Consider the following 15,487-nt stretch of genomic DNA (forward strand, 5'->3'; position numbering starts at 1 on the left):
TCCCAGAGCCAAGCCTATTGATTTTTTAAATTCTAAGTGTTAAGCCTCACTAATTGTAAAAACTCTTGAAATTCAGCTCATCTGGTTTTCAAAGCAAATTTTATGGTGATTTGTCTTCCCTGTGGGGATCCCCATGCCTGGGATGCTTAGTGTGAAGGTCTGCTCCTTTACCCTCTTCATGCCCAATGTGTCCCTCCCTCTTGCAGACAATCCCATGGACAGTGTACCTCTGACCTCATCTCTGCCCTTCCTATCTCTTCATTGTGGCCTCCTCTCTACATTTAGCTGTAGAGAGTCTATTCTGCCAGTCTTCAGGTCCTTTTCTGGGTTATTTACACTGATGTGTGTGTTATCTAGTTGTATCCATGGGACAACATGAGTTTTGGGTCCTCCTACTCCACCATCTTCCCTGGAAGTCTTCTCATTACGCTCTTAATTCTATAATTCAATCTGTGGGGTACTCAGATCCTTAAAACTAAAGAACATCACAGGAACACATCCTTTAAAGGTTTTATAGAATTTCTGCTTTTCTTTTTGGCTCTGGACTTGAAAATAGCAATGGCCAACCTACAACATCAAATATAGGTTCTTAAATTTAGGTATATATGATCTCCTCTTTCTGACAATTTATGAAAGTGGTGGAGGGAGAGTAGGATATCAAGCTTAGTCACTTGGCTTTAAACAAAAATTTGTATTTTGATTACAGGGTTTTGGCCAAGACTTCACATACTTAAACAGAAATGATGCTAGAACAAGGTTGAAAGATGTTGGAAAGTGATAACATGTAAATTAAGAATTCTCCAAAGAAAGGTATATTTTCTTCTCTGTCATCTTTGCTTTTTATAAAGATAGGTTGTACGGGATACCTGGGTGGCTCAGTTGGCTAAGCGTCTGCCTTTGGCTCAGGTCATGATACCAAGGTCCTGGGATCTAGTCCCACATCGGGTTCCTTGCTCGGTGGGGAGCCTGCTTCTCCCTCTACCTGCCGCTACTCCTGCTTGTACTCTCTCTCTCTCTCTCTCTGACAAATAAATAAATAAAAGCTTTACAAAAAATAAAGATAGGTCATACTAATGACTCACTAATGAATTTTTGACTAATGAAAACATATCTGTAATTTATTTAAACTTCTGAAAACCAGAAGTTTTAACTTTGCAAAGACCTATACTCTTAGTATCACACAAAATTGTTTGAGTCATTATGTGCATATTTCTGTTTCTCTGGCTCTACTGTTAGCTCTATGCACGGGAAATGTGACTTTACTTTTACTTTTGTGATTTTGTGACATTTCACTTGTGATCCATGGCAAGTGTAATTCCTGGCACACAAATACATAATGATTTAATACATATTTACTGACATTACTTAGTATTGTGTGTTGGTTGTCAATGTTTCTGAATATCATATATGCTTTGCTTTTTCTGCATCAAAGTGATTCCATCAGATATATGAATTTTGTGAAAAAGTTGAAGGTTTTAGAAGGAATAACCCAAATCAAAGTCCTTTGCCTGAAGGAGAGGTTTTTTTCCTATTATTTTTCAAATGACCAAGCATTAAAATTTGCTGGTAAGGGAAGATATTTTCAACAAAATAATTAGTGTGTTATTGGTTTTCTTTTTAAAGGTTTTATTTATTTATTTGAGAGAGAGAGAGAGTGCAAGCAGGGGCAGAGGGAGAGAGAGAGAGAGAGGGAGGAGCAGACTCTCTGCTGAGCAGGGAGCCTGATGCGGGGCTCGATCCCAGGACCCAGAGATCATGACCTGAGCCGAAGGCAGAGGCTTTAACCAACTGAGCCACCCAGGCGCCCCTAATTATTGTGTTCTGATCCTTGGTTTTTTTTTTTTTTCTTTGTTAGAAGTCACTAGATATTTTGGAATAATCTTTATGGTTTTAATTCCAAATACATTTGAGCGAGTTTTCTTTTGTCAAATGATCTGTACAAGAACAATTTTTTCATATGCAGATATTAAAAGTTAACACCATCCTTATTTCATTTGCATGAAATCTTGGATGTCAAATGCACAACTCTTTTTAAACATTGGCAAGTCACTTATTATAAGAAATTTTTGGTTGTCATTATAATAATACACCTTCACTTTGAACAGCAGATTTGTTCATGGAATGCTATGAACTTTAAAATAAAAATGTGATTTTGGAACATGGGTTTAAAAGTTACTAAGCAAACAATTCATGGAAATATAATCTATTCTTAATGCACTTTTTCCTTTCACAAAAGGTAGTCATGTAGGGATGTGCATCTGTTATGATGTATGAATGTATTATGTATGGATGTGCATCTATTAAGCAATGACAGAAGCTCACATCAATTTATCTTGTAATCACATCCTCCACTGTATTTACCTTCATTATTGTGTGGCCAAATTTCTGATGATGAACTTTAATGCCATGTTTATCTGAAGTGTGTGTAAATATTATTGTTTAGCTTGTATCCTAGAAATATATTTAGGGATAGGAATCGAAATTGAATAGAAATGCACAAAATTACCTGAGCAAGCTCTTTCTTCAAAATAACTCATAAACATTTGAGGAGAGAGCATTATTTATCCAGAGTTAGTAACAAACAATAATATAAAACATTATTTCATAAAGTGTTAATTTAACAATTATAGTGTGGATTAGCAGAGGCAAAAATTATTAAGCTATACAGGGAGGAATTTGGACATTTTCAACCCATGTTTTCTACTCATAACAAATTGCTTACTGTTGACTTACATTCTTATTTCTGTCCAGTTATGAAAGAGTCCTTATGAGTAGTGTGGTTGACAGCGTATAATGATCTGGGTGGAAACTAGGGTCTTTGGCATGAAATCTTCACCTCAGTACTGTAGACACATAAATCTCTAAGAAAATTTTGATGACAATTGCTATTGAGCTGAAATGACTCTCTAGTAAATATTTATTCCCTTCTGCCTTATGTGTTCCCAAGGGTGTATTTAACTGTAAACTTAAATGATCATCAATTTCACTTAATAATGCTCTTTATTTAATAAAAATATAATTCTTTCAAAACCAAGAATGAAAAAATAACCAGTTATTAGATTACATGTTGTCTTAGTCTCTTGAGGTTGCTATAACAAAATACCTTCTAGGTAGCTTAAACAACAGGCAATATTCTGTCCTACTTCTGGAGACTGGAAAGTCCAAGGTCAGGGTGCCAGCATGATTGGGTTCTGGTGAAGGTCCTTTTCCTGACTTGCTGATGACCCCTTTTCATTCACATAGTGAGAGAGAGAGAGAGAGAAAGATCTTAATCTCTTCTTCCTAAAAGGGCATTAATCCTATCATGAGGATAACCATCTTCATGACCTTATCTAAATCTAACTACCCCCCCAAAAGTTTTACCCCCAAATACCATCACATTGGGTGTTGAGTCTTCAGCATCTTCATTTTGGAGATATGTCAGTGTTCACTCCATAATGCATATTTTAAAGAGAGGACATGTTTCTGAGCAATATTAAATATACATTCAATGTATATTTATTAAGTATCACCTGTTAGAGTTGGATGGGTGTTTATATTAAACAGAGTTCTTTTACTTTTGGGGCTCACAATCTAGCTATGGCAGAAGACTAAAAAATAATAATATGAGATATATAATAATCAGCAAGCCCTAATCCATTTTCTGTCTCTCTATATAAAATAAGCAGTTTGATATCAAAGTTCGTACCTCATAGTGGAGTGCATGGCTGGATATGTAAGATTGGTAGATACATACAGTGTTGAAAGTCATAGGGAGAGAATTTAGACCAGGGCTGGCAATCTTCCTATAGAAGGCCAGGTACCTCTCGCCCGCCGCCCCTCCCCCCCGCGCGCCGGCCTTGCCCAGCTGTCCGGCCTGGCTCCCCTCCCCTGCCCCGACGGGCGGGCGGGCTGCCCCGAGGAGGCGGGGAGGGGAGGGCAGGGCCGCCGGCGGGTGGGCGAAGATGCGGAACTTCTGCGCTGCCCCCAACTGCAGGAGGAAAAGCACGCAGGCGGACCTGGCCTTTTTCAGGTTCCCGCGGGATCTGGTCAGATGCCAGAAGTGGGTGGAGGATTGTAGGAGAGCGGACTTAGAAGATAAAACACCTGATCAACTAAATAATCATTAGTGATTATGTGCCAAACACTTTGAGACCTCTATGATCTGTAGAACTAGTCCTTATAGGACAGGTCTTCGAGATAATGCAGTACCAACAATATTTGATCTTATCAGTCATTTGAACAATCCACATAATAGACACAGAAAACGAATAAAAGAATTGAGTGAAGATGATATCAGGACACTGAAACAAAAAAAGTGATGAAACTGCTGAACAGGAACCAAAACACAAAGAAATAAACAACAGCAACGCTCAGAATCCCAGTGCAGAAGAAGGGGGTGAAGAATAGGATGAAGACATTTTGCGTTTAACCCTTGAAGAGAAAGAAAACAAAGAATACTTAAAATCTTTATTTGAAATTTTGATTCTTATGGAAAAACAAAACATACCTCTGGATGGGCATGAAACTGATGGAATCCCAGAGGGTCTCTTTACTCCGGATAACTTCCAAGGACTGCTGGAGTGCCGGATAAATTCTGGCGAAGAAGTTCTGAGAAAGCGCTTTAGACAACAGCAGTTAACACATTGTTCTGCTCGAAAACACAGCAGAAACAGATGCTAGACATCTGTGAGAGCTGCATTCGGGAGGAGACCCTCAGGGAAGTGAGAGACTCCCACTTCTTTTCCACCATCACTGATGACGTAGTGGACATAGCGGGGGAAGAACACTTGCCTGTGTTGGTGAGGTTTGTTGATGAATCTCATAACCTGAGAGAGGAATTTGTGGGCTTCTTGCCTTATGAAGCTGATGCAGAAATTTGGGCTGTAAAATTTCACGCTATGATAACTGAGAAGTGGGGTTAACATGGAGTATTGTCGTGGCCAGGCTTACATTGTGTCCAGTGGATTTTCTTCCAAAATGAAAGTCGTTGCTTCTAGACTTTTAGAGAAATATCCCCAAGCTGTCTACACACTTTGCTCTCCTGTGCCTTAAATATGTGGTTGGCAAAATCAGTGCCTGTTGTGGGAGTATCTGTTGTGTTAGGAACAATTGAGGAAGTTTGTTCTTTCTTCCATCGATCTCCACAATTGCTTTTGGAGCTTGACAGTGTAATTTCTGTCCTCTTTCAGAACAATGAGGAAAAGGGTAAAGAACTGAAGGAAATCTGCCATTCTCAGTGGACAGGCAGGCATGATGCTTTTGAAGTTTTAGTGGACCTCCTACAAGCACTTGTTTTATGTTTAGATGGTATAAATAGTGATACAAATATTAGATGGAATAACTATATAGCTGGTCAGGCTTTTGTACTCTGTAGTGGGGCTACAGACTTTGATTTCATTGTTACCATTGTTGTTCTTAAAAATGTTCTATCTTTTACAAGAGCCTTTGGGAAAAACTTTCAAGGGCAAACCTCTGATGTCTTCTTTGCAGCCATAGCTTGACTGCAGTGCTGCATTCACTAAATGAAGTGATGGAAAATATTGAAGTTTATCATGAATTTTGGTTCGAAGAAGCCACAAATTTGGCAACTTGATAAGCTTGATATTCAGATGCAAATCCCTGGGAAATTCCGCAGGGCCCAGCAATGTAACCTGGAATCTCAGCTTACTTCTGAGAGTTACTATAAAGAAACTCTAAGTGTTCCAACAGTGGAACACATTATTCAGGAACTGAAAGATATATTCTCAGAACAGCACCTCAAAGCTCTAAATGCTTATCTCTTGTACCCTCTGTCATGGGACAGCTCAAATTTAATACATCGGAGGAGCACCATGCTGACATGTACAGAAGTGACTTGCCCAATCCTGACACACTCTCAGCTGAGCTGCATTGCTGGAGAATCAAGTGGAAACACAGAGGGAAAGATATAGAGCTTCCATCCACCATTTATGAAGCCCAGACATCAAGTTTTTTCCTAATGTTTATGCATTGCTGAAAGTCCTATGTATTCTTCCTGTGATGAAGGTTGAGAATGAACGCTATGAAAATGGGTGAAAGTGTCTCAAAGCATACCTGAGGAACACTTTGACAGACCAAAGGTCAAGTAACTTGGCTTTGCTTAACATAAATTTTGATATAAAACATGATCTGGATTTAATGGTGGACACATATATCAAACTCTATACAACTAAATCAGAGCTTCCTACAGATAACTCAGAAACCATTGAAAATACCTAAAAGACTTTTAAAGTAGGCTTTCTCTTATGTTCAATATTTGGAAAAATCTGTAAGAAATTTGAAAACATCTTACAGAAAAGCTGTCAGGTGTATGTAGGCCACTTAATCACTGAATATCTTGACCTGTCGACCTCTCATTGAGTACATTAGCCATTGATAATCTGCCTATTAAATGGCCCCTGTTTAAACTCTCATGCTTTGGAGACATACCTGTTCCAGAAGATAGCATTGAAAGTGCCACATTACAACACTTCTATGGGATCTCTGCTAATGGCACTTGGGAATTGTGTTAGTTAAGTCATTTTAGATAAAACATTTATTGTCACGGGATCCATTTGTCTGGTATTGAGTTAACAGTTCTTAGAAGATAAAGATTTTGAAGAGGTATGGGAGGAAGGAGTACATTTAATAAAATGTTACAATGAAGCTCAGAGTGACCTTTGAATAGTAGGAGTGTTAGTATGTTAAAAATCTGTAATGGACAGTTAAGGGAGTTACCAGACAGAGAGAGAGAAAACATGTGAGCTTGCCAAGCAAGGATTGCAGTAGAAATTTTGTCTTTATCAAATAAACTTAAAGGAACAAGTTACAGTTAAAGTTTGAATGGGAGAGTCTGCCATTGTTGTTCCACGTTGGATTGTTGCTGTTGAGCTTCATCTCATAAGCTCTTTAGCAAGTGTATGTAGAACTCCTACATCTTCATAAGCTTTTTAGCAGGTATATGTTGAACACCTCTGTTCATGGTCAAGACAGGATCAGAGGCCATGGATACTGACAACTGATTTGTCTGTTTTCCTCTGTCTTTTTCCAAGACTATATCTACTGCCTCGTCTTGATTTATAAACAAAACCTGGAAAACCTACAAAAATAAGTGTTTTGTGGTTTATCTAGGAATAATACAGAAAATATTGCTGTTATTTTTGGTGAAGAAAATCAATTTTGTATAGTTTATTTCAACCTAAATAAAATGTGAATTTTGTTTTAAAAAAAAAAGGCCAGGTAGTAAGTCTTCTAGATTGGAAGACCATATGGTCCCTGTCACAAGTACTCAAGTTGGTCCTTGCAGCATAATAACAGTGAAATATGACATAAATTAGTAGGTATGGCTGTGTTCCAATAGAATTACATTTATAAAAACAGTCACAGGGCCAAATTTTGCCCACAGGACATAGTTTGCTGATATCTGCTTTAGACCAAAACTATCTCAGTAAATGCAATGACCAGCTCTTATTACTCATCACATGAACAATTACCTAGTTTAACTGTGACTCATCTATCTGCCTTCAATTACTTGTCATTACAATAACCCTTGTGTCCATCAATCTGTGGTCCATGCTCCAAATGTGCTCAACACCTCTTTGTATCTTGGCTGGGGTAAAAGAAAATTTTAGGATAGGGTAAAGTTTATTTTGTTTTTAGACAGAAGAGAAAAATACATGTAGGGGGGAAAAACAGAAATATAAAATAAAAATTATATGATTGCTAGATCAAATTCCTGGGTGGCCAGAAAGTGTATTAGTCAGGAAACTATCTCATAAGAAGAAATCCAATTAAATTAATGAAAGCCAAATCTAGAAAAAAAAAAAAAAAAGTAAGAAATATTTTGACTCACAATTTATAGTCATGAAAAGAATTGAGGTTTTGCCAATTAAGAAAATGGAAGAACGATGCTAATAAAGAATCGGGAATGTCAGCCAGAAAGTGGGACTGCACTAGAATGAAAATAAGGATCGAGTAAAGAAGAACCAACAGACGCCCATATTGGCTGACATCCTGCCCATATGTGCTGTGGTAGTTGCCAACATATTTAAATGTTTTTATACTCTTGGCAAAAGAAAAAACAATTGTGCTTTTTCCCAGTCTGTCAAGGTCCCTTTGTTGCTAAAACCTCCCTACATTCTCTGTAAGAAGCCCCTGACCCTCCATGACCCATCAGTTCAGGCTCATTGCGAAACAGGGGCTCAGGGCCCCCAGCTCCAGTTCTGCATTCTGTACCATCAGCACAAACCCCTGTGGTGTGCTGAGGAATACCAGCCCTGAGTCCAGGCGAGAAGCGGTATGCAGAGATTAAGTGTGGCTGTGCCTTAGGGACATTCACTCGCTCACCTGGCTAATGGGGTGGAGGTGGGGGGTCGTAAAACAAAGGCCAAGTGTTAAGTAGAAAGCCGAATTTAGGAAAACAAGCTGTGTAGACAGTTCCCAGAAATGGGATCACAGGGATTAGGGGAAAGCTAGATGAGAACTAGTAACAGGTGTGTGTGTGTGTGTGTGTGTGTGTGTGTGTGTGTGTGTGTTGGGGGGGAATATAGACAACTTTTAAGGCTGCAGTCTGGGATCACTGGTTCCTTCCTGGCTCCTGTGGGGTTCTGATCAATGGGGCCTATATAAAGGGATGTGAAACTACATATGTCAAAGCCAACCAAGATGCATTAGGTGCTTGCTCCCTAGGGAATATTAAATAACCAATATGTTTTCCCCTTATCCACAAACTTCAGCCCCCCTCCCCAGGGAGTTAGGGCAGTTTTGTTAAAATTATAAAAAGACACTCCTTCTGGGAGAACCAAAAACCAAAAATCATCCTCGTCCAGAAAACCTAGATAAGTGTCCCTATGCTCTCAGCTGGACCAAGAAGCCAAGGACTTGGAAACCTCAGTACTGTTCGGATCAAAAGGCTTGCCTGTCATCACTGCCCACCCCATCCCAAGACCTCGTGCAAGCATTTCTGTGCAGGACACAGCCCACACCTTTATCCACAGTGACTCTGATGAGCCACATTATATTCATAGCATTCAGTGTTTGGCTGTGTTGATTACAGTAATTGGTTATCTTGGCATAGAATAATCCAGCCTATGCAGAAGGTTATATCTGAGCGACGGGAGAGCAGCTGGGGCAGAATTCACAACCTTGGCATAGCTCATATGTTACTAAGCATACAAAATTACTCATCTTGTCCTCATTTGTTTCCTGGCGTTCTTAGTTTCACCCTCAAAATACGCTTTGGGCAGAGAGGTTTCAAACTTACGTTAAAGCTGAAAATCTTTCACTCTATCATTTCTTCCTTGTGGTCGTTTGTTTGCACTCTCATGGAGACTGGCTTTCCTCTGCTCCTATGTACTGCTTTCATAAATCTCCTGGACTGTAATCACACTTCATCTTGTTCCCTTGTGTATGCCCTTCACTGTAAGCTTCTTTCCTCCAAAAGTTAACGAAGTTTCCATATATATATACACAATACAAGCAGAAGGAATTATTTATGAGTTTGGATTGCCTAAGATTGCAGCTATCATACGCAGTCATTGCAATCTTAAAATTATTAGGGGGAAAAATTGATTTTATTCTTCAAATAGGCCCATGGCCAGGCTTTGGAAATGCATTCTTAGATCTCCAAGACTCTGTGAAGGTTCAATACATCACCAAGGAAATGACTCTCTGGTGTTTTATTTCAATACATCACTGGTACCATGATTCTTTAGTAATATATTGCCAGGTGTCACATATCAGAAGAACACTGCAGAGCAGAGAAGCCACTTTATTTATTTATTAGTGCTATGTGTCACCGCAGAGTCACCAACTGATGCTCAGGGTCATGAACCCAGATAGGACATTGTGCATCATTGTCATTATGATAAGTAATAACCTTTATGCCAAGTTCAATATAATTAAGTTTGCCTGGAGGATCCTTAAAGAGTAACTATGAGACTTTTGATGGGGAGGCAAATGTTGTTTATGTTGTCAAGTGCCAAGTAGAAATTTTAACATAAATACCACCTTAATTATTTGTAGCTCTTATTTAAAACCTATTCATATGTTGTAATTTATTAGATTTTTTCATGGATTATTTGATTATAAATTATGACTTGCTTATTTCTTCATATCGGTTAATATGTTTATTTTTTGACTGAGGAAATTTTAGATGCTGTGTAAATGACACATTTTTGTTCAATTGCTACTCCTCTCTTTTCTACCTGAAAATATCACCTATCTTTTCTCCTACCTTTGAAAATGCAAAGCCTACATTGTAAGATTTTCCTTGGAAAAAACTCATTTAATTGATTTACACTATTCACACAATAGCTTTTTTCTATTTAGTTATTTATTTACATTATTTCTACATCACTCTTTCCAAAAGACCAGTTTTCATCTTATGCAGTCCTATAAAAACATTCCTTAGAGAACAAAGAAGAAGCTATCATATTTCAATCTTCCACCAAGAAGATATTTTATGATATTTTTGTGGCCTCCTCCTGAGACCAATATAATTATTCCTATTTCATCAAAAGAGTGCTTAGAAAAGATATATACTCTCAAAAGATGATAGAAAGAAAAAAAATCATTCAAGTAAGGAATATTGATTTTTTGAAAAGTAGGAGACATTCATTATTCCGAGAGTAGACCTCTCTGTGGTACAATTCCCACCCTGACATTAAATGAGTACATATTAAAATGATGAAGACTAATAATATAATAGAGGAAGCCATCTTCTAATTGCTTCATATTAATATTAATGAAACAACTTCTTCCATCGAGACTCAGTATGGCTCTGAACAGTATTGCTCACACTGAGGTCTGTCGATTCGCTGTGGCAAGATACCCAATTCTTTCCCTTCCTCCCCAGCCCAATAGGAATGTGCTTGAGGCTCTGTGAAGTTTCTCTACCTTTTTAAAAGACTGTGTGTATACAAATGATAAATACCCTTTCTAATTTTGAATATGACATTACAGAACCATATTATAGATCGCATTGTCCAAATTTGTGTGCTTATGATCAAGTTTCTGTCAAGTAAGAGCCAGAAGACATTGCCCACTGGGCCAATAAAGCCTTTCAATAGCTCACATAGCAAACACAGATGTGCAGGCCGACAATTTAAAACAATAGAATGAGGGAAAGTAACAGGGGTTGTATTTACTCTCCTACCTCAAAAAGCAGGCAAACACAAAATGGGAAGCTGCTTTTCAGACATTGGTGGTGGCAGGTGGCAGAGCAATGTGATTCCTGAGACAAGGGAAACAGGTAAGCCTACAGAAAGCACCTGCTTTCTGGCATGAACCCCAGGAAAGTGAAACCCAGAGAACCCGACATTCATGATGAGTTGAGGAGCCTGATTTCCAAGATCCCAAGAGCAGAGCAGCTAGAATGTGTGGAGAATCCTGGAGATCAGCGGGCTAACATAGAAAGAGAGTTCCAGAGATCTGCGTGAAGATATCAGGAATATTCGGCTAAGCACGGAAGTGTGTGCTGGTAGGAGGCACCTAACTACTCCACACAGGAAAATCCACAGAAAGGGATAGGTAGATCCTTTTATGGATTGCAGAGGGCTGGCAATATTTTCTTTCCAAAAGTCAGTGGGGGAAAGAACTAATAACATGAGAAGGCATCAGATAAAGTCCTCAGAAGCATGTTGCCTAAGTAGGTTACGAGGTGGGTACCCTCACAAAGCTTAACAAAAGAATCCTCACAGACATCTAATTCCAAGTCACTTAGCTCTGTGCCGGAACAAAATGTAACACTCTGTAAAGGAACACAGCAGAATTAAGCAAACAATAATGTATAATACACAATGTTGGCATCTAAACACATATTATCATTCATGAAAAAAAACCGCAGGAAAACAAGACCAATAATTGGGAGACCATTGATAGAGATACAAAAAATCATAGAAATGATGGAACTAGTAAACAAAGGTATTCAAAGACCTAGTCAAGTCATTATAAATGACTTTATATGTTCAAGAGGGAAACATGAACAATATGTGGATGATTCATTCCAAAAAAATGGTAATGCTGGAAATGAAAAATACAACACCTGAAAAAATTTACTGGATAGAGATGAAAGAATACCCCAGAAGTAACAGTTCATGGACTTGAAAGCAGAGCAAAGTTCTTATCCAAAATAAAGAACAGAGAAATTAATCTTTAAACAATCAACAGAGCATCAGTACCCTGTATCTAGCACACATTTATAGTGTCCCAGAAGAAGGAGGGCACTACAAATATATTTGAAGAAATAAGGGGTGAACTTTTTCCAGATTTGACGAAAATGACAAGCCCACAAATAAAAGATGCTCAATGAATCAGGAGCGACATTAAAACTCCAGTAAGGAATACCAAAATGACATGGCTGAAAACAAGTGATAAATACAAAACAGTAGGAAGAAAGATCCGTATACACAGAGGAACAATAAGAATGACAATAAAAATTTGCCTGTCAGATATCCTGCAAATCAGGAGATAATGGAGAGACATCTTTAAAGTTCTGGAGAAAAAGTCAACTTAAGATTTTTTACCCAGCAAAATTATCTTGAAAAACTAAGGTGAAATAAAGACTTTGTCAGACAACGAAAGCAATACAAAACTCAAGTAATGTAGCAGACCTGTGCTCTGTGCAGACTCAGTGTTACTAAGATGTCATTTCTTTCAAAATAAATCCAGGGCAAGCCCGACCAAAATCCCAGCAGTCTACTATGGTTAGAACTTTGCAGGTTGAATCTAAAATCTCTATAGATCCCAAGGAACTACACCACCTAAAACAATTTCAAAAAGGTGTAGCCAAGTGTAGTCTGATTTCAAAAAAAGCTACAGAAATCCAGACATTTGGTTTTGGCGGATGTTTAAATATGTAGAGCAGCAGAACAGAAAAGAGAGTCCATAAATAGACCTCAATATATATTGCCACATGACATTTTTTTATAAATGTCCAAGATATTGTCAGAAACAATAATCAGCAAATGGTTTGGGATCATTTGGAAAACACTGAAACCGCATTTTACTCCATGTAAAACCTAACTAGAAATGGATCACAGATCTAAATGTAAGGAGCTGAAAATATAACAGTTATAAAAAGAGAAAGGATTATTTTTCCTCATTGGGGTAGGAATAGTTTTCTTACATAGGGCCCAGAATGAAGAAATCACCAGAAAAATAACCCATACAATGCACTTCATTAAAATTTAAAAATTTATTCTTAAAATGATACACTCTACAGAGTAAAACACAAGTCACGAATGTAGATTATATTTGCCAAATATATATCCAGTAAAGAATTGGTTCTAGAATATATAAAAAAACACATCCCGATATTAAAAAGGAACAGACTGCAAAATAAGAAAATGAGTAATTATTTGTTTTCATTTTACCAAAGACTATTTTTATGACAGGAGAACACAAGAAAATTTGCACAGCACCATTTGTCACTAAAGAAATGAAATGAAAACCACAGTGTATTTTTCTCTGCATCTACCAGAACGTCTAAAATAAAAAAATTGCCCTAAGAGTTGTGATCACAGGACAGGAAGAAGTCTCATATGTTGGTGGTGGAACGCAAACTGCTCTTGCCATTTTGACAACAGGGTGTAGTTTCTCCTAAGTTAGGATATAGTGTGATATAGAGAAATAAAAAGTAATAAGTCCACAGAGAAATATTTACCCATATGTGCATAACAGCTTTCTTCCTTGGGACCTGGTGAGGAAAGAAACTAGCAAGACAAGAAAAGGAACAAACAAGTGATACATGAAATAAAATGGACGAATCTCAAAACCAGTTAGCTAGGGGAGCAAAGCCACATACAAACCATGACACTTGCTCTGATTCCATTTGTACTAATTCTAGCAAAGTCAAACTGTAATGACAGAGAGCCAGGAGTGGGAGTGAAGTGTGGACTTGACTGCAGAAGGGCCCAGAGAACTTTCTATGAGCGTGACGACTGGAATATTGTAGGATTGTTTGGGTGGTTAAAAAAAAAAGCCAACTAGAAAAGTTATTCAAATTGTACTCTTTAAGTTGGTGAATTGTACTCAATGCACATTATACCTCCATAAATCTTAAATAAAACTTACTTTTCAAATAGCAGCATTGATTTACATTCTGAATTGGTACAGGTCTTGAATCTGTCACCTACTGAGATGTATCAATTTGCTATATTTTCTTACCAAGTGGTATTACATATATATTAGGTCTTTTGCTCCCAAAACAAAATTTGGATTAGGTATTCATTTAATACACTTTCCACTGACACTAAAGTTTAATGGTACATTGGTGAAAAATACAGTTTTAGTGTTAATAAATGGCAGGTCCCCAAAGTGGCAATTTCTTCTTACTGGGGTTTTGATAAGTTCGAACCCTAGCTTTTATTTTTCCCTAGCAAACAAAGACTTAACATTATTAATTTTATGTGGTATGGCAGAGAAATTGTAAAAAAAGATAAGTATAATATTATTGAAGTCAGAGAAAAGAAAAAAAGTTCAAACAGAACAAAACGTGGTACAAGACTTTTTCTAATTTATGTCTTAAATTGGTGATTTATTTCCAATTAAAATAATCATCCATCATGCTAAAATTTTGTTCTTAATTAGAATTTTACATGCTTTGGTAATTTTGTGTATGATTAATTTGTAAAATTTATTTTGGTCTTGTAGCTGAATAAGCACTATGTAGAGGTGTTGAAACTTAATTTATACATGTGACATTAACACTAAAATAACTAATTTCAGTCACTATTAAGGGAACAATATAATTATATGTTGTTGAAATCACCCATACAGTACTCAAGTTTCAGGACACTGATTAAAAGAAGGATTAAAAATATATTATACACATACATATATAATTGATACACAAAAATATATAAACAAATAATGCATTTCAATTGAAAAAAATAGTACTTTACATTATTTTGTTCTCAAAATTCACTGTGTAAGGGGCCATTTTTTTGGCACTGTCCTGAAATAGATGCTGTGACCTTGAGCAAAAGCCAAACTTTATTCACTGGTAGAGATTATCATACCTTTTCCCTCATACACACTGGTTTGTTATAGCAACACACGGCTAAAAGTGATCTATTCCCGCACAACATCTGTAGAAAATGTGTTCATTTCATGGATTCCATAGGTTATTCAGTTAGAAATATGTAATCAACCAATCTATCCAGGGACAAAGGGATTCGATGCATCTAACTTTTAATTCTGGGGTTATGTTTTTCCCCCAGTTCCGTCTGCAGGAGCATCTCCCTTGTCCACACAGCTCCACTAGCTAAGTAGTAACACTGAAGAATGTTCTCCAACATCAGGCCATTGAAGGCACCCCTGAACTGCCTAGTAGAGCTTCCAGTAAAATGGGGCAGTGACAAGTGGGAGTGAATGCGTCTACAAGGGCATGAGCCGCTTCAGTAATGAGAAGCAGTTTTGAGTCCAGGAGGCAGCACCGGCCGTACAAATGTGTCTGGGGTAGCTGGAGAATAACACTGATAATTCTGGGTAAACATGCCAGAATTAG

The 15,487-nt window shown here is 37.6% G+C and overlaps 1 pseudogene; it reads left to right on the forward strand.

Moving 5' to 3' along the window:
* The first annotated feature begins 3,944 nt into the window (after positions 1 to 3,944).
* On the forward strand, positions 3,945 to 6,485 carry LOC102732440 (52 kDa repressor of the inhibitor of the protein kinase-like; annotated as a pseudogene).
* Positions 6,486 to 15,487: the final 9,002 nt, after the last annotated feature.

This window comes from Leptonychotes weddellii, chromosome 6, assembly GCF_054177405.1.
Source record: "Leptonychotes weddellii isolate Sample4059 chromosome 6, ASM5417740v2, whole genome shotgun sequence".
Classification (NCBI taxonomy): Eukaryota; Metazoa; Chordata; class Mammalia; order Carnivora; family Phocidae; genus Leptonychotes; species Leptonychotes weddellii.